The sequence below is a fragment of the Oryctolagus cuniculus genome, chromosome 5 (assembly GCF_964237555.1).
Source record: "Oryctolagus cuniculus chromosome 5, mOryCun1.1, whole genome shotgun sequence".
NCBI lineage: Eukaryota > Metazoa > Chordata > Mammalia > Lagomorpha > Leporidae > Oryctolagus > Oryctolagus cuniculus.
In genome coordinates this window covers 163078209-163104984 of record NC_091436.1, presented here as the reverse complement: position 1 = coordinate 163104984, position 26776 = coordinate 163078209, and the positions used below count along the sequence as shown (strand labels likewise).

The window sequence follows — 26776 nt, the reverse complement described above, 5'->3', positions numbered from 1 at the left end:
GAAAGTCAGAGTTACACAGAGGAGAGGCGCAAAGAGAGCGAGAGAAAGAGAGAGAGGGAGAGAGAGAAAGAGGTCTTCTATCTGCTGATTCACTCCCCAATTGGCTGCAATGGCCGGAGCTGCGCCAATTTGAAGCCAGGAGCCCTTAGCTTCTTCCTGGTCTCCCATGTGGGTGCAGGGGCTCAAGGACTTGGGCCATCCTCCACTGCCCTCCCAGGACATAGCAGAGAGCTGGGTTGGAAGTGGAGCAGCCGGGAGTAGAACCAGCACTGATATGGGATGCCAGCGCTTCAGGCCAGGGCATTAACCCACTGTGCCACAGCACTGGCCCCTATTTATATATTTTAAGGGCAGAGCAACAGAGAGAGAGGGAGAGACAGATAGAGAAAGCAATTTTCCATCTACTTGTTCACTCCCCAAATGGCCACAACGGCTGGGGCTGGGCCAGGCTGAAGCCAGGAGCCTGGAACTCCATCCAGGTCTCCCACATGGGAGGCCAGAGCCCAGGTACTTCAGACCACCAACTGCTGCTTTCCCAGGTGCATGAGTAGGAAGCTGGATCCAAAGCAGAAGACTCCTGATGAAACGGGGCGAGAGATTTTTTGAGTGGTCTGAGGCAGCCAGGATGCAAACCAGCACTGTAAGTGGGACGTTGGCATTGCTAGCGGCACTTAACCCATTCCACCATAATGCTGGCCCCCTTAGTCAATTTCTGAAATTCAGTTGTTTGCTTTCTTATTGTTGAGTGTTAGGAGTTCTTTGCATATTTTGGATATTAAGCCTTTATCAGATTATAGCCTTCAAATATGTTCTCCCAGTTTACAGTCTTTCTTTTCTTTCTTTTTTTAAAGATTTATTTATTTATTCAAAAGTCAGAGTTACAGAGGGAGAGAGAGAGAGAGAGGTCTTCCATCTGCTGGTTCACTCCCCAGATGGCTGCAATGGCTGGAGCTGTGCTGATCCAAAGCCAAGAGCCAGGAGCTTCCTCTGGCTCTCCCGTGTGGGTACAGGGACCCAAGAACTTGGGCCATCTTCTACTGCTGTCGCAGGCCATAGCAGAGAGCTGGATTGGAAGTGGAGCAGCCGGGACTAGAACTGGCACCCATATGAGATGCAGGCACTGCAGGTGGCGACTAAGTGCATTAAAGTTTTTAATTTTCAAATCCAATTTCTCTATTTGATTCTCTTTTTGCTTGTGCTTTTGGTGCCATATCTGAGAGTCCATTGCCAAATCCAAGGTTATGATTCATCCCTGTGGTTTCTTCTATGACTTTTATGATTTAATCTTTGATAAGTATTTAGGTCATTGATCCATTTAAGCTAATTTTGTATATAGTATAAGACAGGAGCCCGGTTTTACTCTTTTGCAGGTGGAAATCCAGTTTCTTCAGCACCGTTTCTTGAGAAGATTCTTTTTCCTGTCTGTGTTACTTAGCTTTGCATCGCTGTACCAAATACCTGCTTTCCCAGGTCATAGCAGAGAGCTGGATAGAAGTGGAGCAGCCGGGACTCGAACCGGCGCCCATATGGGATGCCGGCATTGCAGGCAGCAGCTTTACCTGCTATGCCACAGTGCAGGCCCCATAATCAAAGGTTTAAAATGAGGATTTGTGAGTCCTCCAGTAGCTCAAGATCCTTCTGGCTCTTTGGGATCCCCTGTAAATCCACGAGCCACTGTGTTTGCAGTGTTCCCATAGGAGCAGCCACACAACCGCATTCCTCTTCAGAGGCCAGCTGGCGCCAGCCCCCCTCAGGCCCTCTGTAGGATCCTTATCTCTGGTGTGGGTCCTACCTGCCTTTCAGGACAGCTTAATCACCTCCTTGGCTGCAGACTGCAAAGAGCTTGCTCTGGGCAGCCCTTTTATCAACATTAGGCAGGTAAGGATGCATCAGCTCAGGAATTCCTGATTTTTTTTTTTTTTTTTTTGAGCTGTATGAAGAGAGCGAGGGGGGAACTGGTAGGGTTGGGAATTAGGGCTCCTTTCTACAGATTGAAGTGAAAGTGCTTGTACTCTATCTCTGCCACCCCCTTCTGTTTCCATCAATGACCTTATTTCCTGGGAATTTGGGGTACTGGGTACTGTCATGGTATGAATTTGTTGAGCACTCATATGTTCTGGGTTGGGCAGTGTAGCAAATATGCCAGGAGTCCTAAATGCATAACCTCGAGGACTTTAGATTCTTACGCAGGAGTTTATGTAGCATCGGAGTGTCCCATATGAATGTTTTAAAGCATAGGCACAATATGTCACTTAATATCATGGTACAGTTTGTGGTATAGACGACATGTGTGACTGAGGCTCAGCAGAGAGAGTGCTGCCGTAATCACAGAGGGCTGCATGGAGAAGGCAGTATATAAATCAGGCTAAGTGCTAGCACTGTGGCACAGTGGGTTGGACCACTGCCTGCAGTGCAGCATCCCATATGGGCTCCAGTTCGAGACCCAGCTGTTCCACTTCCAGTCCAGCTCCCTGCTGGTGCACCTGGGAGGGCAGCAGAGGACGGCCCAAGTGCTTGGGCTCCTGAGCCCATGTGAGAGACCTATAGGGAGCTCTGTGCTCTGGGCTTCAGCCTGGCCCAGCCCAGCCATTGTAGCCATTTGGGGAGTGAACCAGCACATGGAGGATCAATCTCTTGCTCTGTCTCTCCTCCTCTCTCTGCAACGCTGCCTTTCAAATAAAAAAAAAAAATCTAAAACCAGAGTGTATTTCCATAGTTAGAGAGAAGAAGAGAGGACATTCCAGTAGGTTCGAGAGATGTGATGGGAGGCGGGGGAGTGTGTTGAACACCTGTGCGAGCCAGTAGGAGCCGCTGTTTTAGTTAACCCACTCGTCGTGGGGAAGGAAGTGGACACAGCTGCAGAGCCAGGGTGAAGCCAAGTTGAGAGGACCATGAATCAAACGGAATTGTCTGGGATTGTTGGTCTCCCAAGGTTTATGGGCTCATCTTACACAACCTTCAATGCCCCTCCTGTCCAGGTGTTGGAGGACCCATTGTTCTCAGGTGAAGTTGGAATGTGGCCCTCACCACCACACCAGCAGGTGTGGGAGCTTGCATGAACTCCCAGGCACACCCAACGGCCTCCGGTTTTTATTCTATGGCCACCACTCTGGTGTAGGCCCTCATGGTCACCCCATACCTGGAATGGCTGAAGCAGCCTCCCATCTGGTCTCCTGGCCTCTGGGCAAGCTGTAGGGCAAACCCACGCCAGGCTGGTGTGCCCACTGCAGTCAGCGCCATGCTGTTCCTTTGCTCATGCTTGTCTTACCTCTTGGATCTGGGCCTCTCTCTCCTTTAGTCTGACCATGACTTTGCCTACTTCAGGTGTTCCACAGATTTCCCACTGCACCTGCAAACGAAGCAATCCCATTGGCTTAATTCAACTGTTTCCTGGCTGTCACCCACATCTCAGGCATAGGCATGGGTACAGGCTGAACTGTATCTCACAGGCTGAATTCCTAACCCTCAGAATGGAACTATATTTGGAGGCTGGATCTTCTAAGGGGTTGTTACCTTGTAATGTGGCCATGAGGGTGGGCCCTGATCTGATATGAATGGTGTCCTTGTAGGACAGGAGATTGACACACAGACACACAAAGGGAAGACCATGTGAGGACACAGGAAGATGGCCATCTGGAAGCCAAGAGGAGAGGCTCTGGGGGAGACCAACTCTGCAACAGCTTGATTTCAGGCCAATCAAATGTAACCCTGGTCTCTGAAGAGCTTCCTACAGGTGGCTTTGTATACCCATGCCTTCAATATCCACCGATTCAACCAACTACAGACTGAAAATGTTTTTTTAAAAAAATGCATCTGTACTGAACCTGCAGATTTTTTTTCTTGTCAGTCTCTAAACAGTATGGTGTGATGAATTTTTAGGTAGAATGCATACTATGTTAAGTGTTATAAATTACCTAGAAATGGTTTAAAGGCTATGGGAGGATGGGCAAAGTTTCTATGCAAATAGTACACTGTTCTATGTAAGGGACTTGCGCATCTGCAGATTCTGGGATTTTCTAGGGGAGGGAGATCCTGAAAGAATTCACAGTGGCTACCAAGGCATGTGGTGTAGATATTTATTTGAAAGGCAGAGCAACAGAGAGGGAGGGAGGGAAGAAGGGTGGTGGTGAGGGGGAGAGAGAGAGAGAGAGAGAGAGAGAGAGAGAGAGTGCTTTTTTTTAATAGAAAACTTTTATTTAAAAACTATAAATTTTGAAAGTACACCTTTTGGTTTATAGCGGTTCTCTCCCCCCTCCCCCATAACCATGTCCAGGGAGCAGCAGCAGGAGACTCTGGTCAAGGGGCATTGCCTGTGGCCATGAATGACAGGTGGAGCCAGGTGTCCCAGCAGAGAGGCAGAAGCCATTGGCTGGGCTGATGGATGAATGGGTAGGGGCTGGAAGCAGGGAGACCAGTTAGGCCGATTTTGCAGTAACGCCTAGAAGAAGTAATGGCATCTCAGATTGGGTGGGGACGTGGGTATTGGAAAGACCCAGCGGACACAGTCAGCAGGCGTTACACTAGGCATGAGGCTGAGGGGTGGGGACAGAGCCAAGGCCATCTTAAGCTTTTTGAGCTTGGGATGGAAAAAATAAATTCTGTTTTGAGAATACTAGGTTGCGACAATTGCCTGTCCAGGCAGCGTGACCCAAAATGAGGATGACAGTTGGTCTGGGGTCAGCCTCATGGGGTCACAGCTGGGGTCTTGATGGTGGATGATTCTGTTGGGGGCAGAGGGAAGTGAGAGACAGCAAGGTAGCAGGGGCACAGCCTTACAAAACAGCCCTGCCTTGGGGTAGGAGGAGGAGGAGGCAGTGACGGTGACCCAGACAGTGTAGGAGGAGAACTAGGGCAGTGGTGAGGACCAGGAGTCAGGAAAAGGAATTTCAAAGTGGCATAAGTGAAAAAAAAATTGCTACAAATCCCATGACTCTTCAGCTTGCTACCAGTTCTTCAGTATTTTGCTTAAGAGTAGATAAGACCCTTGCCCTTGTCTCTCCCTTATACTTACTGTGATAGAAACTTAAAAAACAAAAAAAGACTTTTCTAAGCAGTAGCAGAGAACAAGAGGGAATACAATACCTGTCTGATTCCCAAGAAAGACCCTTTAACGCCGGAGAAGCCAGGTTGCTCTGGGGGGCTCACGGGTTTGTCCCCAAAGGGCGATGGAGTTCGCCACGCCTCTGCCTCCTTTGAGTCCTTATCTGGGCTCCCCTCTTCTTGGGTTTGGCCACTTCCACCTGGCTGGCTCCCTTCTGTGCCCCTCCCCTGGGGTACCTGCTTTTCCATCTGGAACTTGAGTGTGGCCAAGAGAGTGGATGGTTCAGGGCCTGGTGTCTCTGTTCCTGTGCCCAGCTTGAGTGAGCTCCTGTCCTGGTCAGGGACAGCTAGAAGTTAGGTCATCCTTCCAAAGAGACCTGGACTCCACACAGGGCCAAGAGGGCAACGATTGGTCAGAGAGATAACAGGGGCTGCCCCCGCATGAAAGGCAGTCACAAAGTGCGGGCTTGGGTGTGGAGAGACAGGAGCCAGGGTGCTCAGGGTCAGGTGTCGCCAGTGGGGTGGAGGAGGGAGTGTGAAAAGTGGCGAGAAGGGCACTGGTGGCCTTTGGCAGGGTATGCTTGTCCCAGGCAGGTCTGACCAGATCCACCGCAGGGCGTTACAGAGGGAGTGTGGAGGACATGGGATCCACAGCCCTGCCAGAGACACGGGACCCACCATTTTCTCTTTCATCCCTGCAATGTGGCTGCTCCCAGCTCCTTCTCTGGTCTCAGTCACTGGAGCAGACAGAAGTAGAGGTCTTGTTGCCCCTCTGTGGGGTGAGGACTGTCCCCACCTTCCTGGGAGTCAACTCCACGGCCCATTTGGAACATTTTCTGCTTCTAACCCTTCCTCATCTATTCCTCCAACTTATTAACTGTGCCCTCCCGGGCTTGTGACTCGGCTGTGCAAGATCAGAAGAACCACATGGTGGAGAAGAGAGGCAGGTGTCAAGGTTCTTTCCTTATGTTTGGACCCACGTTGGTTACAAGAGGGGAGAGCAAGTCTGATAACGTATCCCAGTGATGGGTTCCCGGTCTTCTCGTCTTGGTTTCTTCCTGCTTGCAGTTGAGTGACCACTCCAAGCCCACCAGATGTGCCCTTGCTTTCTCAAGGGACCAAGCCCCTCGTTGGTGAAGCTGTTATGAGACCATGATCATGGCCAGGTCTCCCTGCTGCGTTCCACAGAAGCATGGCAAGGACATTGCCCAAGACTCAGCCTAACCCATTAGAGGGCCTTCCAGGAGGGTCTTTCGCTGGAGACCCTGACCTCGGGGCACCTGTCCCTCACTTCCCTCTTCCCACACATTCTTGTGGTTCTGTTTCTGGCAGAGTTGTACTCGCTGAGAGAGGATGCAGAAGATTCGGGTTCCAAGTTCTGTCCCTAATTAATAGTGTGACCCTAAGAAAGTCATTGTCTCTCTCTCTAGGCCTCAATTTTCCCATGGCATAAATACAAATGAATGGTTTGGACAAGATTAATGATATCCTAGCCAATTGTTTGGACAGCAAGCCGGGGAGAGGACAGCTCTGACTTACGGTGTTTGCCAATTTCTGTGGTGTAAATCATCCCACCAAAGGCAAACTGCCAACTTGTACCAACTGGCTGGCAAATTTCCTGCACATTTAACAATTGGCTCTAGTGAGCCAGTTCCAGGCTAACATTGGATAAGATCAATATTACACATCATTGTAATCCTGAAATTCTATGATATTATATAGCTAAAATTATATAGCCATATTATATTATATATAATACATCATATAATTAGTATAATAAATGTAATTAAAATATATTACATATATATATAAATTCTATGATATTATATACTAAAATTCCATTATATAGCCAATATCCAGGGTAGGCATTTGGCCAGGGTGCACTGGTTGGAATCCATATTGGAGTGAGTGCTGGGGTTCCAACGCTTGTCTCTGGCTCCTGCCCACAGCCTTCTGCTGGTGTGGACCCTCCCTGGGCGCGGGGCCGGTGGGGGTGTGCGGGCAGCAGTGGCGGCTCAGGTGCTTGGGTTCCTGCTGCCCATAAGGGAGGTGTGGATTGTGTTTCCAGCTCCAGCCTGGCCATGACAGGTGCCAGCAGATGGGAGCTGTCTCTCTAGGTGTGTCCCTCTGTCTCTTAAATCACCAAATTCAGAAATAATAATAAAATGTAAGTCTTCTTCAGCGCTCACATGCCCCACCTCTTGGATGGCAACAATGAAGCGAGTGAGTAAGGACCCGCCCTCCCCTCTCCGACAGCCTGTCTTGCAGCATCAGTGCGTGCCAGCCGACGACAGCTGGCTTCTGCCCAGACCAGGAGCGGCCCTCCCTCTTGGTAAGCAGCTCTGGCCAGGACGCCTTTGAGCCACCGGCTGCTCTGATCCGGTCATGGCTGTGAGTCGGGCGCTCGGACCTAGAAAACTCGAGTCACCCAGAGCTGCTCTGGCCTTGCTCGGCTCAGAGGGACAATGATTCAGAGCCTTGTGATTTCAGCGCTGGTTCCCGGGACGCCTGGAAGCAAGAAAGCCCGAGAGTGTGGAGCAGAGAGGAAAAACAGGGAGGAGGAGACAGGGCCCCGCCCTGGGCAGGGCCCGCTGCTGAGTCTCGGGCAGGTGTGAGTCACTGTTCTCGGCCTCTGCGGCCACACCTGCTGCCGAGTTCTGGATGCCAGGTGGCGGATTTGCCAGGCGCCCTCGGTCAAGTCGGAACAGGCGTAAGATCCTTCCCGGTACAATGAATGGAGTCGGAATGGGCTGATGTCTTCTGGTTGTGACTGATTTCTTTTCCAGGTGTCTCCTAACTGCTTAGAGACCCTGAGTGTAGACGGAAGCGAAAGACAGATGCTTTGACACCCAGGAGCCTGGAGTTAGAGAGAGAAGGGGGGGTTGTGTTACCCACCCCAGCCCTCCCACCAACACCTAAGCAGCTCAGCGAAGAACCAACAAGCTGAGCGCAGCGAGGAGCGCGATGGGCGCGAATCCGCAGGAGTTGCCAAATCACCGGCAAGATATTTCCATTGTGTCCGTGTGTGCTCACGTGCGTGGACAAAGCTCCTATTGGATTAAGAGGGAAAGCTCTAGAAGGAAAAGACTTGACACATAACTACCTTCAAAACCTTAGCAATGGACCTCATGCCCGCCAGGATGGCTACTAGTTAAAAAAAAAAAAAAAAAGAAAATAACAAGTGGGGGTGAGGATGTAGAGAAACTAGAACCTTGTGTGCTGTGGGTAAGAGTGTGAAATGGTGCAGCAGCTGTGGGAAAAAGAGTTCCGCTAAGCCTCAAAGGGTTAAACAGGCACAGGTGGTCTGGTCAGGACACAGCGAGCATCCAGGTTAGAGAGCTTCGGTTTGAGTCCCAGCTCTTCTTCGGACTCCAGTTTCCTGCTAATGTGCACCCCGATGATGGCTTAAGTAGTTGGGTTCCTGGCACGCATATGGGAGAACTGGATTGAATTCCTGGGCCCGGCTGTCGTAGGCATTTAGGGAGTGAACCCGCAGGTGCAATATCTTCCCATCTGTCTCTGTCTTTCAAGTAAAATGAAAGTGGATAAATAAATTTTTTTAAAAAATTTAATTTAAGACTAGAATTACCATAGGATCAGCAAGTCCACTCCTGGGTATTTACTCAAAAGAGTCGACAGCAGGGTCTTGTAGAGGTTGCACACCCATGTTCTGAGCAGCTTAATTCACAACAGTCAAAAGGTGGAAGCAACCCAGGCATCCACTGGCAGGTGAATGGGCAAACAAAATGAGATGTACGCACGTTCGGGTACATGCTACAGTGTGGAGAAACTTGAGGACGTTGCGCTGAGCAAGTCAGACACAGAAGGTGAGGGCTGGAGGGTCCCACTGCCCCGAGGCCCCTGCAGTAGTCAGATTCACGAAACAGAAACAGGGACAAGGATTAGGGGAGAAACGGGGAGTTAGTGTTTGATGAGTGCAGAGCTTCAATTTTGCAAGACGAGGAGAGTTCTGTGGATGGACGGCGGGGGTCACACAGCTAGGGGTGGATTTAATACCTCTGAGTAGTCCACGTAAAAGTGACTGAGATGGGGGCTGGCGTTGTGGTGCCGCAGGTTGAGCCGCTGCTTCCCATGACAGCATCCGTGCCAGGATGCTGGTTTGAGAAACCTGGTGGATCCGTGCCCAATCCAGCTTTCTACCAATGCACTTGGGAAGGCAGCAGATGATGGCCCAGGTGCCTGGGCCCCTGCCACCCATGTGGGAGACCAGGGTGGAGTTCCTGGCTCCAGGTTTCATCCTGGCTTAGACTTGATTTTTGTGATCATTTGGCGAGTGAACCAATAGATAGGAAAATCTCTCTTTCTGTCACCCCACCTTTCAAGTGGATAAATAAATCTTTAAAAAAGTAGTTGAGACAGTCAAATTTTATATGTATTTTATCACAGGCTGAAAAGTGATATAAATTTATAAATAGTGTGTGTTTCTATATACACACATCCCCTGACCACTGAAAACCTCGGGGATATACTGCCTGCGTTTGAATCCATATTTCACTACTTTATAAGAAACAGGACTAGGCCACACTGAGCCTGTTTCGTGCCTTGTAAGACGGAGATGACGACAGTATGCCCCTGTTAGGAAATGGCGCAGGAAAGCCTTGGCCCAGCTTGAGATGTAGTAATGACTCAGCAAAAGTTAGCCATTGCTATGACTGAGTCACCAGACTTCATGGGCAAGGGTCAGCTAGGACGTGCGTGGGCAATCTTGCCTGTCATTGTCTTTCAAAAAATAGGAATAATAATTTCCTGACACACACACACACACACACACACTCACACACACTCACATCGTAGATACATATGTAAGACCCACATAAATGTGAAATAAAGGCAAGCTAGCAGCTCTAGTCAGCACTATGTATATATTTTTAAAGATTTATTTATTTATTTGAAAGGCAGAGTTACACAGAGGAGAGGCAGAGAGAGAGAGAGGTCTTCCATTCGATGGTTCACGCCCCAGCTGGCCGCAACGGCTGGAGCTGCGCCGATTTGAAGTCAGGAAGCAGGAGCTTCCTCCAGGTCTCCCACGGGGTGCAGGGGCCCAAGGACTTGGGCCATCTTCTACTGCTTTCCCAGGCCACAGCAGAGAGCTGGATTGGAAATGGAGCAGCCGGGTCTTGAACGGGCGCTCATAAGGGATGCTGGTGCTTCAGGCTAGAGCGTTAACCCGCTGTGCCACAGTGCTGACCCCAGCACTATATTTTTTAAAACTTTATTTTATTTAAAAGAGAGAGAGAGAGAGAGTGTGTGTGTGTGTGTGTGTGTGTGTGTGTGTTGTGCGTGTGAGAGAGAGATCATCCATTCTCTAGTTCACTTCCCAAAAGCCCTCAACATCTTGGGCTGGACCAGGCCAAAGCCAGGAGCCAGGAACTCAGTGTGGTCACAACGCGGGCAGCAGGAACTTAACTACTTGAGCTGTCGTCTGCTGCCATCCAAGGTGCACATCAGCAGGAAGCAAGATCAGAGGTGGAGCCAGGGCTCAAACCCAAGGACTGTCATACGGGATGCAGGCATCCCAGGTGGCACAGAGCATTCGTAACTGGTCCTCTCCGTTAATACATCAAAGTCTTGTTTTCCCACCCCCAGAATCCGTGTCAGACCCTGGGGATCCACATCTGGGCTCCCTGCTTGCAGCAGCCAGCACACAGCCTTCAGCAGACGGCCTGGGAAGGTGAAGATGAAGGCTCAAAAGGTAAGCGCAGGGAGAACAACAGCCCAAACTCTTTGGTTGTCACAGTGCATCTGGAAGATAGAAGCCAGGGGTCCTATGGAAAACCCCAGGTCCCCAGGACAGCCGCCCACAACTAAGAGTTACCGGCCTAACGTGTCGACAGCATGGAGGCTGAGAAGTTCCGCTCTAGAACAAGCAGAAGTGATCACAGGCATTATTTCCTCACAGAGATATGGATAAGGAAAGAACCAGTAAAGTGGGATGGCCGGTGTGGGGAGCAACTCGGACTAGACTGTTACTGGAATTAAGACTTATTCTATGCATCTGCTCTCCCACAATATGGCGCTGGGAGAGGAGGAAACAGCTTCTACACAGCTGCCTCCAGTTCGACCAATAAACAGCAGGACCTGCTCCTGATTGGAGGAGAGCAGCGTACTCGGCGTGTGGGTAGCAGAGTTGGGATTGGTGGAAGAGGACTATAAAGGAGGAGAGAGACAACATGCACCAGGAACATCTAAGGGGAACATCCGGATAACATCTGAGCAGCCCCTGAGAGAGCCGGCCGGCGGTGTGCCACTCCCCTGCGGAAGTGGGGAAAGTGGCTAGGGGGAGCTGCCCTTCCACGGAGGTGGAAGGATTGGCAGCCAACCCTGGAAGAACCAGCAGCAGACCCGGGAAGGGCCGACAAAAGAACAGCGCAGGGTCCTGTGTCGTTCCTCCATGAAGAGGGGGAGCGACAGGCCAGGACAGCCATTGGACCTGGTGGTCAAGTTGCCCAGTGCCACAGCCATGTCTCCCACCAGGGAGCTTGGGCTGCATCCCAGCCTCCAGCTCTTGACTCCAGCTTCCTGCCAACGCAGACCCTGGGAGGCAGTGGTGATGGCTCAGGCAGTGGGGTTCCCGCCACCCACATGGGAGACCTGGACCCAGCTTCACTGTGACAGCGCTGGCCGCTGGAAGCTCACGTTTGTCTCTCTGCCTCTCCAATGAACAAGCTTAGAAAAATTTAAATGGTGCCACTCACATAACTCAATGTCTTTTTTTTTTTTTTAAGATTTATTTATTTTACTTGAAAGTCAGAGTTACACAGAGAGAAGGAGAGGCAGAGAGAGAGAGGTCTTCCATCTTCTGGTTCACTCCCCAATTGGCCGCAATGGCCAGAGCTGTACTGATCCGAAGCCAGGAGCCGGGAGCTTCTTCCAGGCTTCCCACGTGGGTGTAGGGGTCCAAGAACTTGGATCACCTTCTACTGCTTTCCCAGGCCATAGCACAGAGCTGGATCGGAAGTGGAGCAGCTGGGACTCGAACTGGCACCCATATGGGATGCTGGCACTGCAGGTGGTGGCGTTACCCACTACGCCACAGCGCCAGCCCTGACTCAATGTCTTTTTTTTTTTTTAAATGTGACCAGTTTCAGTCTTTCAGGGCCATGTTGGGCAAGCCTATGGACAGCAGCAAGGTCAATATTAGCATTAGTCCCAACAGACTAGAGTAATTGTGACCCTAGTTCCCAGGTGTCCCTTGTTGGGGAAAGAAAAATTTAAATGGCATGGTTATTGCAGGACTCCAAAGAAAACACCTGCCTTTTGTATACTATTTGACATTTTTGTTAAAGATTTATTTTGAAAGTCAGTTATAGAGAGAGAAGGAGAAACAGAGGGAGAGATCTTCCATCTACTGGTTCATTCCCCAGATGGCCACAATGGCCAGTGCTGGGCCAGGCCAAGGCCAGGAGGTTCATTTGGGTCTCCCACGCAGGTGGCAAGGGCCTAAGCACTTGGGCCATCTTCTACTGTTTTTCCCAGGCCATAGCAGAGAGCTGGATCAGAAGAGGAGCAGCTGAAATGCAATGTGGGCCCCCTATTTGAAATTTCTTAACTTTCTTGCCTTTGTTTTGACATACACACAAAGACACACACACACACAGGCACACACAGGGACACAGACACACACACAGAGACACAGACACACAGACACAAACAGGCATAGACAAAAACACACACATGTGGGCACACACATACAGAGACACATAGACACAGACACATAGACACACACAGACACAGACACACAGGCACACAGGCACACACAGACACACAGACACAGAGACACACACACAGAGTCACACAGACACACACAGAGATAGATACATAGACACACACACAGACATACAGAAGCACACAGACACAGAGACACAGACACACAGAGACACACACATATACACATACACACACACACGACCAGGGCTTACATTTATCGATCTCCTGTTTGCAACAGAGCTGTTAACATTTCAGGCTGTGTTTGGTGGGGAGAGAGGGATGGCTTTATAAAACACTGGGGCCTCTTTATTCAGACTTGCACTGTATTAGTCAGAACGTGTTCCTATCTTGCTCCACATTCAGAAGGGATTTGTCCAAACATGAAATCCTTTTAAACTTCACAGTGGGTTGTCCCTGGGAAAGACCTTTATGGGCCACAGATTAAAGTGGGAAAAGCTTTGGAAAAGCTGCCCTAAATGACCTGTGCGGAACCATGAAAGCATGCGAGACTCCCCGGGCCCTGGAACCCACACCACATCCCCACGCGTTCCCGGAACACCGTCCTCACCAGAACCACAGTGGGTTCTGAGTCTGCTGGTCTGGGCCCTGTCTTCAGTGGATCAGCTGTGTGGCCCTGGGCTAGCTGCCAAACTACTGCATGCCACTGCTGTTCCATCCAAAAGCAGGGATGACAGCAGAAGGTGTCTCACGGGGTCGCTGGGTGGACTCAGTGAGATAATTCAGGTAAATCCTTAGTGCCGTCCAGGGGTGCTGCAAGCCCTCTGCACGTGTGAGCGCTTTCAGCTGGATGATGAAGTGGAGCATGACTATTAATAACGATTAAAGAACAGGATGGGGTGGAGTGGGGTGCAGTGCCGAAGACACTGCTTGGGATGCATGCGCCCCGTATCACGGTGCCTGGGTTCAAGTCCCAGGTCCACTCTGATTCCCGCGTCCTGTTCAGGGGCATCCTGGGCAGCAGCAAGTGATGGCTCAAGTGCTTGAGTCCCTGCCACAATCAAGCACTTGAAACCTGGATTAAACTCCGAGATCTGGGGCAGGTGTTTGCTGCAACAGTTAAGACACTGCTTGGGGCCGGCACCGCGGCTTACTAGGCTAATCCTCCGCCTTGCGGCGCCGGCACACGGGGTTCTAGTCCCGGTCAGGTCGCCGGATTCTGTCCTGGTTGCCCCTCTTCCAGGCCAGCTCTCTGCTGTGGCCAGGGAGTGCAGTGGAGGATGGCCCAAGTGCTTGGGCCCTGCACCCCATGGGAGACCAGGAGAAGCACCTGGCTCCTGGCTTCGGATCAGCATGGTGTGTCGGCCACAGCGCGCCAGCCCTGGCGGCCATTGGAGGGTGAACCAATACCTGACTGTTGCAGGTATTTGCAGAGTGAACCAGCAAATAGAAGATCTCTCTGTGTCTCTTTCTCTGCCTTTCACATAAAAAGAACTAAATAAATAAATCTCCAGCTCTTGGCTTTGTTCTTGTATTCTTTCTGCTTTCAAATTAATGGAAACTCAATCTATCAATAAATAAGCATGTATTAGAAAAAAAGAACAGGATAAACTGGGGTCCTCAAAAGTTCATGGAAATGCGTATTAAAAACCATGTTTGGATTTCAACTTTTTGCACCAAGATAAACTTATATTAAAAAGAAAAAAAAAAAAAAACAGCTATTTGAGCAGCAGCAGAGAGAGAGAGAGAGAGAGAGAGAGAACCTGTGCCCCCAAAGGCTCAAAATGAGCAGTGCTAAGCTGAGGCCAAAATCAGAATTGTGGGGAACAGTGAACCCAATGCAAGTCTCCCACGTGGGCATTGTGGGGAGCAAACCGGACTAGACTGAGTTACTGGAATTAAGACTTATTCTATGCATCTGCTCTCCCACAATATGGCGCTGGGAGAGAAGTAAACAGCTTCTACCCAGCTGCCTCCAGTTCAACCAATAAACAGTAGGACTTGCTCCTGATTGGAGGAGAGCAGCGTACTCGGCGTGTGGGCAGCCGAGTTGGGATTGGCGGAGGAGGACTATAAAGGAGGAGAGAGACGGCATGCACCAGGAACATCTAAGGGGAACATCTGTGCAGCCCCCGAGAAAGCCGTGCCGCTCCCCTGCGGAAGTGGGGAATGTGGCCAGGGGGAACTGCCCTTCCACGGAGGTGGAAGGGATAGTAGCCAACCCGGGAAGAACCAGCAGCAAACCCGGGGAGGGCCGAGCAGACAAAAGAACAGCGCAGGGTTCAGTGTCGTTCCTCCATGAAGAGGGGGAGCGACAGGCATCAGGATCCCAGCTGCTTGAGCCATCTTCCCACTGGGTCTGCACCAGTGGGGTCAAGTCGTCCCAGGGTCTGCACCAGCAGGGAGTTAGGCACACTGGTATGTGACATGTGTCAACCACGAGGCCAAATGTCTGTCCCTGAACTTATCTTTCACTTGCATTTTCTGTAAACTTTTTGGAGTTCCCTCATATTTGCTTTTTTTTTAAAGATTTTTTTATTTATTTGAAAGAGTTACACACAGAAAGAAGGAGAGGCAGAGAGAGAGAGGTCTTCCATCCATTGGTTCATTCCCCTTTCAAATAAATAAAATAAATCTTTAAGAAAAAAATAACTTATCGTGTAGAAAATCACCTTGGCCAGTTCTGGGACATTTCCTTCCCTGTTTTTCTTTCTTTTTTTTTTTTAAGATTTTTTATTTATCTATTTGAAAGTCAGCATTACACAGAGAAGAGGCAGAGCGAGAGCTAGAGAGAGACAGAGAGGTCTTCTATCCTCTGGTTCACCCCCCAGATGGCCACAATGGCCAGAGCTGTACCGATCCAAAGCCAGGATCCAGGAGCTTCTGCTGGGTCTCCCACATGGGTACAGGGGTCCAAGGACTTGGACCATCTCCCACTGCTTTCCCAGGCCATAGAAGAGAGCTGGATTGGAAGAGGAGCAGCCGGGTCTCAAACTCGTGGGATGCCAGCACTGGAGGTGGTGGATTTACCTGCTACACCACAGCACTGGCCCCCATATTTACTTTTAAATATAATCAACCTTTGTATCTCCGAGACCTAAAATAAACTGTAGGTTGTTAATAAAATTGGATAAAATGTAATTGATTTTCTTTTCCTCTGTTTGTAAAGGACAAGCCATAATTCAACCTACACCGGAGAATGCTTACAAAGTTAGAAAATGGGATTGATGAAGAAAGAACCCAAGAAAAGGTACTTCACTGTGAAAGGGAGTCTAAGGAGAGGTTTTATATTTTACACAAATGCTAGGTGCTCGGTGAAATACCTCCTGAGTTGCATTCTTACGGAAGATGAGATGCATGTCCAGCTGAGAGGGTTGCCTGGGACAGAGGAAAGATGCTCAGAACGTCGGTGACAACACACTGGGGCACATGGGAGAACCCCGTGGCCTAGGACCCACGTATACGGTGGCCCTAGCATCTGTATGTTTTGAATTGCCTGTGGAATTCCAATGCACAGCCAGGGCTGGAAGCCAGCACTCTAGTGTAGACCCACGCTCCTCAGACTTGAACGTCACAGGCGTTGCCTGAGATTTGATTGTAACTCAGCTTCTGACTCACTAGGGGAGTGTAGGGGAAGGGGTGAGAGGCTAAGATTCTGCATTTCCCTGGAGATAGAGAGCAGTTTGCAGGATCCCATTTGCAGCTGCTAGCTTATGTGCTTTGAGAATGGCCCTGTGTAAACACACTTGTGACGTCGTGATGAGATTGTTCTACTGGAAATCTACTCATTGAACAGACGTGCGACAGCCGACTACGGCTATGTGCTTAGGGAGGAATGCAAGGATGGGTGCAGAGACTCCTCCACTCAAATTGTTTGTGGTGCAGTTTGCAATAGATGGCTTTAATTAAGGAGAGCACAAAGCTTCCTGATGAGGGGATTTCTGATGGCAGTGAAATGGGATGCGTGTTGGACAGTAGTGAAGGGGTGTTGGTGTCCGGGTGGAGGGCTTTAAGGGAAAGTTTGTTTCAGGCAGGTAGTGAGGAAAGAATTTCCGTGTGAAGACGAGGAGGAAAGATGCAGGAAGAATTAGTAGGAAAAGGAGATTGAGCATCAGGTTTTTTTTTTTTTTTAAAGTTTATTCATTTATTTGAAAGGCAGAGTTCCAGAGAGAGAGGGAGAGACCTTCCATCCTCTGGTTCCCTCCCCAGATGACTACAATAGCTGGGGCTGGGCCAGGCTGAAGCCAGGGCCCAGGAGCCAGGAGCTCCATCTGGGTCTCCCTTGCTGGTGGCAGGGGCCCAAGGACTCGGACCATCCTCTGCTGCTTTCCCAGGCATGTTAGCTGGGAGCTAGATCGGAAGCAGAGCAACTGGGACTCGAACCGGTGCCTGTATGTGATGCTGGCGTTGCAGGTGGTGGCTTAACCCTCTACACCACAACCCCAGCCCCTCAGCATCGGGATTTTTAAGTAGTCTTCAGGAGTGGTGTTGTAACACAGAGGGTTAAGCCCTCACTTGTGAAGCTGGCATCCCAATTGGTGTGTAGCTTGGGTCCGGGCTGCTCTGTTTCACTTCCAGCTCCCTGCTAATGTGCCTGGGAAATCAGCAGAAGATGGGCCAAGTCCTTGGGCCCCTGCTAGCCATGTAGGAGACCTGGATGGAGTTCCTGGCTCCTGGCTTCAGCCTGGCCAAACCCTGGCTGTTGCAACCATTTGGGGAGTGAACCAGTAGATGGAAGATCTCTCTCTCTCTCTCTCTCTCTCTCTCTCTCTCTCTCTCTCTTTCTCTGTGTCTCTCACTGGCTGTCCCTTTGCTTTTAAAATAAATAAATAAATAAATTTTTAAAAAAGGGTTACAAAAACCTGAAAGTTTCAGAGGAAAGAGTGCCTGGTTGCTACAGATAGGAGGACCTTGCTACTGGATCTGGGCTTTATTTGGGAGAATTCAGTGGCCCATTTTACTCATTGGGCTTCTCAGGGTAAGCTGAGCACATAATAAACTCAGCTAGAATTTCCCTAAAAGGCTCATCCATATACTGTGTGCCTCTGACTTCAAAGCCAAACAGATTGACAAATGTTGAGAGCAATCTTCATCAAGTGTCAGTAGCTAGGGGCTTATGACGTGAATCTTTCTAAGTATTTTCTCTGGGCAGGTGTTCGCTGTAGCTGTTAAACTCTTCTTGGGACACCTGCACCAGCCTCTGCTTGTGAGTCCCACGTCCCGTGTAGGAGTGCCTGGGTTCGAGTCCTGGCTCTGCTCCTGATTCCAGACCCTGAGAGGCAGCAAGTGATGACTTGCGTGGCTGGGTCCCTGCCACCGGTGTGGGAGACCTGGACTGAGTTCCTGGCTCCTGGCTCCAGCCTGGTGGCTGTGGCCATTTGAGCAGTGAACCAATGGATGGGCGATCTCTCACTGTCTCTTTGCCTTTCAGACACAAATAAGGAAAAGTGAGTGAGTATTTTCTCCTCGTGTTTTCTCATGGGCTTCACATGATCAGTCTACAGCGGCAATCAACGTGGAGTGTTCCATTCATTGCTAAGATGTCAGTTGGCAGCAGGTGGACGGACAGAAGTTGTTGGGAACTTCGTCTTCACGGGTCGCCCATATGATACCAGCTTTGCTGATTCTGGCAAACTCCACACCAGGCTTGCAAAGTCTCCACCTGCTTACGGAAGCACAAATGGACCTGCTGAGCTCTCAGACCACGGAAACCTGCTCCTTCTCACCCTGTGCCAGCAGATTTAGCACCGCCTCCGACAGTCGGTCCACAGCCTGGAGCACAAGGAAGATTTTGGTAAATTTATTTTATTCCTTACTAAAAAGTGATTCCTGCACTAGGTAGAGAATTTGGAAAATAGGAAAAAGTATAAAGCAGAAAGTAAAAATCATCACAAACCTATGATCCAAAGATGGGCCCCATTTTCACATTTTGGCAAATTTCTTCCTTGTCCCGTTTATTACAAATGTGAGATTATGCATGGTAGGCATTTTGCTCTTCTAGTTTGTCACCTAACATTCTTGTTGGGGGCCCATGTGGTGCAGTGGGTGAACCCACCACTCTTGACACTGAAGTGCCAGTTCAAGTCCTGACTCTGCCTCCAATTCAGCTTCCTGCTAGTGCACCTGGGGAAAGCAGTGGATGATGGCCCAACTGCTTGGGCCCCTGCAACCCATCGGGGAGGCCTGGATTGAGTTCCAGGCTCCTGGTTTCAGCTTGGTCCAGCCCTGGTTGCTGTGGCCATTTAGGGAGCAAACCTGCAGATGGAAGATCTCTCTCTCTCTCTCTCTGTGTCTCTCACTGGCTTCCCCCGCCACACTGCCCCACCTCCTCCTCATTTTGCCTTTCAAATAGACAAATAAATAAATCTTAGAAAAAGCACTCTTGTTAAATAAAGGGAAAATCATTTTCCCACCCTTCTCAGCTCATTCTCTGGGCTGCGTTCCCATCTGAGGGTCACATCCTTCATTGTACAAGGGGTCTTCAGGAAGCTCCTGGAAAGTGATATTATGGAAAAAAAAACACACAGAGATTTCGATTTTTTTCACCAAAATAAGCTTTCTTTTGGTTCCACTTGCAGGAACTTTCGGAGGTCCCCTCGCGTATGGGCCCAGCGTTGTCTTGTGCTGCAGAGATCTTGTGCTGAGAATGTTTCAACTCAGTATGGAAGGACTCTGCCCGTGACGGTGGGTAGATTTCCCTTCCCACCAGCACCACACCCAGGGGGATGAGGACAGCCTGGGCCTGGGACGGTGGCTCCACACCCAAGAGGGCCACCTGTGCGTTTGTAAAGCGTGCTCCCTGTCGTCACAGCATTGGCTCAGCTGGCTACGGAATCTACGCTCTGGATGCTGTCATGTTAACTGCTCCTTGTTTCTTAAGCTTGTCCTTTCCTTCTCGCCTGTCTATTCTCATGGACCTTCATTGGGCAGCTTTTCTAAGCAGTTACTGGATGCTGCCAGCACTGGAATTTTAACAGTGGTGATGGTTTTAGGTGTGAGATGAGCGGCCTGGGAGCCCGTGATCGGTGGCTCTCATTCCTGGTGACACTGTAGCATCACCTGGGAAGCTTTGGCAAAGGCTGGTGCCCAGGCTGCGCGCCGGGCCAGGTGATCCTGTGTCCAGAGATGGGACCAGGCCAGGTGATCCTGTGTCCAGAGATGGGGCTGGGTCAGGTGATCCTGTGTCCAGAGATGGGGCCGGGCCAGGTGATCCTGTGTCCAGAGATGGGGCCGGGCCAGGTGATCCTGTGTCCAGAGATGGGGCCGGGCCAGGTGATCCTGTGTCCAGAGATGGGGCTGGGTCAGGTGATCCTGTGTCCAGAGATGGGGCTGGGCCAGGTGATCCTGTGTCCAGAGATGGGCTCCTGCATGCAGGGTGGGACACAGGTGTGCAGCTTTTGGAGGTCCCCAAGGGAGGCCCATGTGCACTGTGCACTCAGGGCTGAGAGCCAGTGCCACCGAGCACCAATTCCCATGGAACTGGCTGCACATTGAAATCATCTGGGGGAGATTCGTTTTTTAACGATTTATTTATTTATTTGAAAGAGAGGAGAGAGAGAGAGAGAGAGAGAATGAATATCTTTTTTTTTTTTGACAGGCAGAGTTAGACAGTGAGAGAGAGACACACACACACAGAGAAAGGTCTTCCTTCCATTGGTTCACTCCCCAAATGGCTGCCACGGCCGGCGCTGTGCTGATCTGAAGCCAGGAGCCAGGTGTTTCCTCCTGGTCTCCCATGCAGGTGCAGGGCCCAAGCACTTGGCCCATCCTCCACTGCCTTCCCGGGCCACAGCAGAGAGCTGGCCTGGAAGAGGAGCAACCAGGACAGAATCCAGCGCCCCAACCAGGACTAGAACCCTGGGGTGCCAGTGCCGCAGGCAGAGGATTAGCCTAGTGAGCCGCGGCCGGCGCAGGACTGTAATTGTTTTTCAAACAGTGATCCCATTGACTTTCCAGCTTAACATTTGGAGACAAATTATCCTTTAAAAAGAGGTCTCAGGGGCGGTGTGTTTAAGACACCACCTGGCATGCCCACACACCATATTGGGAGTCCCTGGTTCAAGTCCTGGCTCCTCCACTTCGGATACAGATTCCTGCTAATGTGTACTCCGGGAGACAGCAGTGATGGCCCGAGTGGCTGGAGCTCTGGGCTCTGCCTTTGACCTTGCTCAGCGCTGGCTGATGCAGCATTTAGAGAATGAACTGAGGATAGAAGATCTCTGTCTGTCTCTCTAGCTTTCTGCCTTTCACATAAAATGAAAAGAAATAAATACAAATTAAAAAAAAAAGAAGGTCTCTATTAATTTAAGATTTAGTGTCATATACGTGACAGGCTCAAAATTGTCGAATCTTTCAAAGCACTTTCAAGAACTTACAATGAAAAACCGGAGCACCCCAAAGGTGTCATGGAGGACCCCCAATTCTGTCACGGGGAGTCCAGATGAGGGAGCAGTCTCAGAAATAATCCGGCTAAAAGCCAACAAGGGCATAAAGTGAAGCGTTATAAGATGTTGTATCACACATTAAATGTGTGCTTATGGCTTCAAATTGCCATTCAATGATACTGCTGGTCACAAGGTATTGAAAACTGCCAATGCAAAATATGGGATGTACATGTCTCCTGTGGCAGCTTAACGGGCTGCACCACACTACCAGCCCCATGTAAATACTTTTTAAAGAAGTAAGGTTGGGGTCGGCGCTGTAGTGCAGTAGGTTAAGCCTCTGCTTGTGGCGCCAGCATCCCATATGGGCTCTGGTTCAAGTCCTGGCTGCTCCTCTTCTGATCCAGCTCTCTGCTGTGGCCTGGGAAATCAGTAGAAGATGGCCCAAGTGCTTGGGCCCCTGCACCCATGTGGGAGACCTGGAGGAAGTTCCTGGCTCCTGGCTTCAGATCGGCGCAGCTCCAGCCATTGCAGCCATTTGGGGAGTGAATCAGCGGATGGAAGACCTTTCTCTCCATCTCTCTCACTATCTGTAACTCTACCTCTCAAATAAATAAAATCTTTCTAAAAAAAAAAAAAAAAAACCAAAAAACTGTTTTATAAAAAAAAAAAACACCAAAAACTGTTTTATAAAAAAAAAAAAAGTGAGGTCATGAGCTGGGTATGTACTTTTCAGTATAAGCTTTCACTTTGTTCCTTTGTTGGCTTTTAGTAGAATTCTTTTTTTTTTTTTTTTTTTTTTTTGACAGGTAGAGTTATAGACAGTGAGAGAGAGAGAGAGAGAGAGACAGAGAGAAAGGTCTTCCTTCCGTTGGTTCACTCCACAGATGGCCACCACAGCCAGTGCTGCACCGCTCTGAAGCCAGGAACCAGGTGCTTCTTCCTGGTCTCCCATGTGGGTGCAGGGCCCAAGCACTTGGGCCATCCTCCACTGACCTCCCAGGCCACAGCAGAGAGCTGGACTGGAAGAGGGGCAACCGGGACTAGAACCCGGTGCCCATATGGGATGCTAGTGCCGCAGGCGGAGGATTAACCAAGTGAGCCACGGCACCGGCCCCGAACTGGTCCTTTGATGGGGTACCCGCATTGTGGGCAGCAGCTCAGTGCACTGTACCACAATGGCTGCCCCAGAAATAAAAACCTTTTATAAGCATTTCCAACCCATATAGAGAGTGGTGGCCACTTCTCCCCATTATTGAGGTTGGGGAAAACCAGGAAGAGGGATGGAAGGGGATGGTGAAGGCCTTGGGAGCTAGCAGCACTCACTGACTTGCCACACATGTCAGGGGCGGGAGGGACCCCTGGGTGAGATGCTGGCTGAGCGAGCAGCAGTCACGTCGGAAGTCCACCTGGGTAAGGCTGTGGCACTCCCAGGTCCTGGGCTGCGTTTGCCTTTTTCTCGTGTGAAATACAAGGTGGTGGGGAAGGGACCTGCCTCCTGAGGGAGGATACGGTTGTGACGCAGCTGCACCTATCATGGACCTGGTCAGCCTGGTGAGCAGGCAGCATTGTGGGCAACAGCAGCTACTCACTGGGCCGTCCTCATTAGGTGACCCATGACCTTGGCTAATGACCGCTAATGGGAATTCATTGTTTCCCAGCCGGTTAATAAGGTCTTTAGTAATCCCAGAGAAGAAAACAATTAGGAAAGTACAGGCCAGGTGGCCGCATGACCTGCAGGGAGCCCGGACTTTTCTCTGACCCGTCAATTCTGGCTCCATGGCAAGTGGAGCCCGTATTTCCCTTAATTATGGAGCACTGATTTCTCACCTCTGCGGGATGCTCCGAACGCCTGACTCATGATCAGGCACTGTTTCTCTCCATTGCTAGTGTTCCATCCACCAGCCACACTCTTGAAAGAAAATGTATGTAGGTTTTGAGGTTGTTTGTGCTTTTCTGTAAGTTTGATCGCCGGTGAAATAGCCTTGAGATTTCTATGTAGGCATTTTAAAAATATTTATTTTAAAAATATTTACTTATTTGAAAGGCAGAGCAATGAGGGGAGGTAGAGAGAGAGAGAGAGAGAGGGAGAGGGAGGAAGAGGGAGATATTTCACCAAATGGTTCACTTCCCACAGGTCTGGGCCAGGCTGAGACAGGAACCTAGAACATCCTGGTTCCCCACATGCCTTTCCAGGTGCACTAGCAGGAAGCTGGATTGGAAGCAGGGCAGCTAGGACTTGAACTGGTACTTGTTTTCAGGTTCTTACTGGTGCCACAGCAATGGCTTAACCTGGTGCACCACAGTGCCAGCACACCTTGTAGGTTATATTTTTTATTGAGATGCGATATACAGCCAGAAATAGTAAAAATCTTAAGTGTACAGCTGCATGAACTTCCACATCCATGGACACACCCCGGGTCAAGAAACAAAACATGGCTACTGCCCCAGAAGCCCCTCTTTGGCCCCTCCTAGTCACTCCCCATCCAGGGCAACTACTATGTTAATTCTAACACCATTCATTAGCATTATTTGGTTTTTGAATGTATCTATTTTCTTAAAAGATTTATTTTTATTTATTTGAAAGGCAGAGTTACAGAGAGGTAGACAGAGAGAGAGGTCTTTCGTCCACTGGTTCACTCTACAAATAGCCACAATGGCCGCCAATCTGAAACCAGGAGCCAGGAGCTTCTTCCAGGTCTCCCACATGGGTGCAGGGGCCCAAGCACTTGGGCCATCTTCCACTGCTTTCCCAGGCCACTAATAGGGAGCTGGATCAGAAGTGGGGCACCCGGGACATGAACTGGCACCCACATGGGATGCCAGCATCACAGGAGGTAGCCTTGCCTACCGCCTCACAGCAATGGCCCCGAGGATCTTGGGCGTCTTTAAGGAAATACTTGGTGTGTGTGTATATGTATATATACATATGTATGTATATGTATTATGTATATATATGTGTGTATAGGTATATATACATATGTATGTATATGTGTGTATATGTATATATACATATGTATGTGTGTATATACATATGTGTGCATATGTATGTATATATGCATATGTATGTATATGTAAGTATGTATATATGTGTGTATATATGTGTGTATATGTATATATACATATGTGTGTATATATGTATATGTGTATATACATATGTATGTGTGTGTGTGTGTATATATATACACATACATACATGAGGAAAATACCGAGTATCCGTCTTGTGTTGGGCAATAATTCATGCATTTTCAGCTTTAAATGAGTTTTTCCAGGCTCATTCAGAAAACATTCTCTCAGCAGATAATATAGCCTTTCTTTTGACAAAAAACAACAACAACAACGAGTGACAGAAAGTTCAACGTAGGGCCCAGGGGGAGAAAAGTTTCCTTTTCCCGTGGCAAGCTCTCCGTTATCAGCCGACAGTTGGCAAGTACCCAGCTTCAAGTCAGATCTGTGAGCTCAGAATTCAAGGAGACTTGGATGGTGAGGAGGGACGAGGGGCTGACGCCGTCCTCGCTGCACTGTGTTCACCTTTGTCCACTGACCCCACGAGCGCTCGTCAATCCCGTGCACCTCTGTAGAACTGCATTGCAAAACCAGGGAGCCGAAGCCCTCCCCTTGTGGACAGATGCATGTCCCACCTCTGCTGTAAATTAAGGTTTCTTTCCAAAGAATTGTGGACCTGCCCCTTTAAGGTGACATCACCCTGTCCACGCTCAGCTCAGGGTCAGCTATCTTCGATCATGGTTTCCAGTCTCCGGGCTGTGGGTCCCCAGGAGATAAAGTGTTTCGGGCCTGGGTTTGAAAGCGCTGTCCATTGACTGCATAAATAACATTTCACGTCTGCACAGACTGTTTTTCACAATCATGCAAGTGTGCGATTGTGATTAAGACAATGTGTTTAAATGTAACCGTAACGAATACACCTTCCTTCCCCTTTTCAGGTTCTGATAAACAATTGCTGATCTGTGACTCATCAAAACTACATCTCAGTGGACAAATCAGGCTTGCTGAAGAATTCCAGGGGCTGACCGCAGGGAAGTGGCTGGAGTTACAAGACCTGACCAGGAGCTGCGACCACCAGCTGCCAACAGTCGAGCCTTAGATCAGAGGGACCACCCGTTGACCCGGGAAACGTGCTAGGCAAGCATCCTAGTTCATTCTCTTCCCTCACTTCCCACCTCCTCACTTATGCTTTAAAAATGCTAAGTAGCAAGGGAGAGCGGGAAACACTTTTGAGACTAAAGATGGCTATTTCCCCCTCAAGGTTGCTGCCTTTTTTTTTTTTTTTTTTTTTGACAGGCAGAGTTAAACAGTGAGAGAGAGAGACAGAGAAAAAGGTCTTCCCTCTGATGGTTCACTTCCCTAATGGCCGCCACGGAAGCCAGGAGCCAGGTGCTTCTCCTGGTCTCCCATGCGGGTGCAGGGCCCAAGCACTTGGGCCATCCTCCACTGCACTCCCGGGCCACAGCAGAGAGCTGGACAGGAAGAGGGGCAACCGGGACTAGAACCCGGCGCCCATATGGATGCCAGCGCCGCATGTAGAGGATTAACGAAGTGAGCCACGGCGGCGCCAGCCTGGTTGCTGCCTTCTTGAACAAGCCTGTTTCTCTGCATCAGCTCTCATCTCTGGTGAATTGGCCATTCCGTGTTAAGCACTCTGGTGCATAGCATTTCCTGTAGCGAAAAGGTGCTGTTAAATCGCAAAATGTTTTTATAGTATTATTATATAATCAGTATTTCCTCCAGCACTTGCTGTCAGAAGCATGGCTTTGCTAAGGTGCAGGTTAATCATTTTTGAAGGTCATTGTTTGAGAGTGTTAGTGATGTATGTTTAACTCAAACATGACCTCCCCCTAGCTCTGTAAAATGTTGAGGTGTTGATATGACAAAGCTGTTGCAACTGGGACGAATACATGGATCCTACCCTGTGCAAGGCAGGATGATCTTGGCTGCATCTTTTCCCAGCTCTCTCTGTCTTATGGCATTTGCAAACTGAACTGGGCAAATGGAAGCACACAGGAAATTAACAAGTTAAGAAAATGCAAAGAGAAAACATTTAGTACATGATCAATTGTCAAATGAACTCAGAGGAAGAGAGAAGAGGAGAAGAAAGGGAAAGAAAGAAGGGGAGAGGAGGGAGGGAGAGAAAGAGAAGGGGAGAGAAACAGAGGGAGAGAGAGAGAGAAAGAGAGAGATGGATGGGTAGTGTGATGAGAGCAAGAGTGTCCCCAAGGAGTCTGGACACTGGGGCGAGTTTTATAGATGCCTATCCTGCCTCTGCTAATTACCACCTGAGTGACCCTGCACGGATAACCTGACCCTGGCAAGCCCCTATTTTAACATCAATAAAATCAGGATTATAATACCTGTAATATAGACTACCTATATATTTGTGTTATTGTGAAGATCGTTTGTGACAATGTGTTTACTTGCTTTGTGCTACACCCAGTATGTAGTACTGCAAACTGAACGGTAGCTATTATTTACTCTATTACAGTGTAGCTCCCTGCAGGGTGGGAAATGTGGCATTTCTTTCTGCTGCCCCAGAATCTAGCACCATGCCCAGCTCACAATAGATACTCAAAACAAAGGGCAAAATGGGCAGGTGGAGGCATGGCGTGGGTGGACGGTGGGATGAGTTTTTTGAAGCCAAATCTTGGGCTTCG

At 49.5% G+C, this 26776-nt stretch overlaps 1 long non-coding RNA gene across 1 annotated transcript; it reads left to right on the top strand.

Moving 5' to 3' along the window:
* The first annotated feature begins 17759 nt into the window (after positions 1 to 17759).
* Positions 17760 to 26447, top strand: LOC127493213 (uncharacterized). The gene is made up of 3 exons (XR_007923310.2): positions 17760 to 18520; positions 19305 to 19410; positions 25052 to 26447. It is a non-coding gene; the product is annotated as an uncharacterized lncRNA (long non-coding RNA).
* Positions 26448 to 26776: the final 329 nt, after the last annotated feature.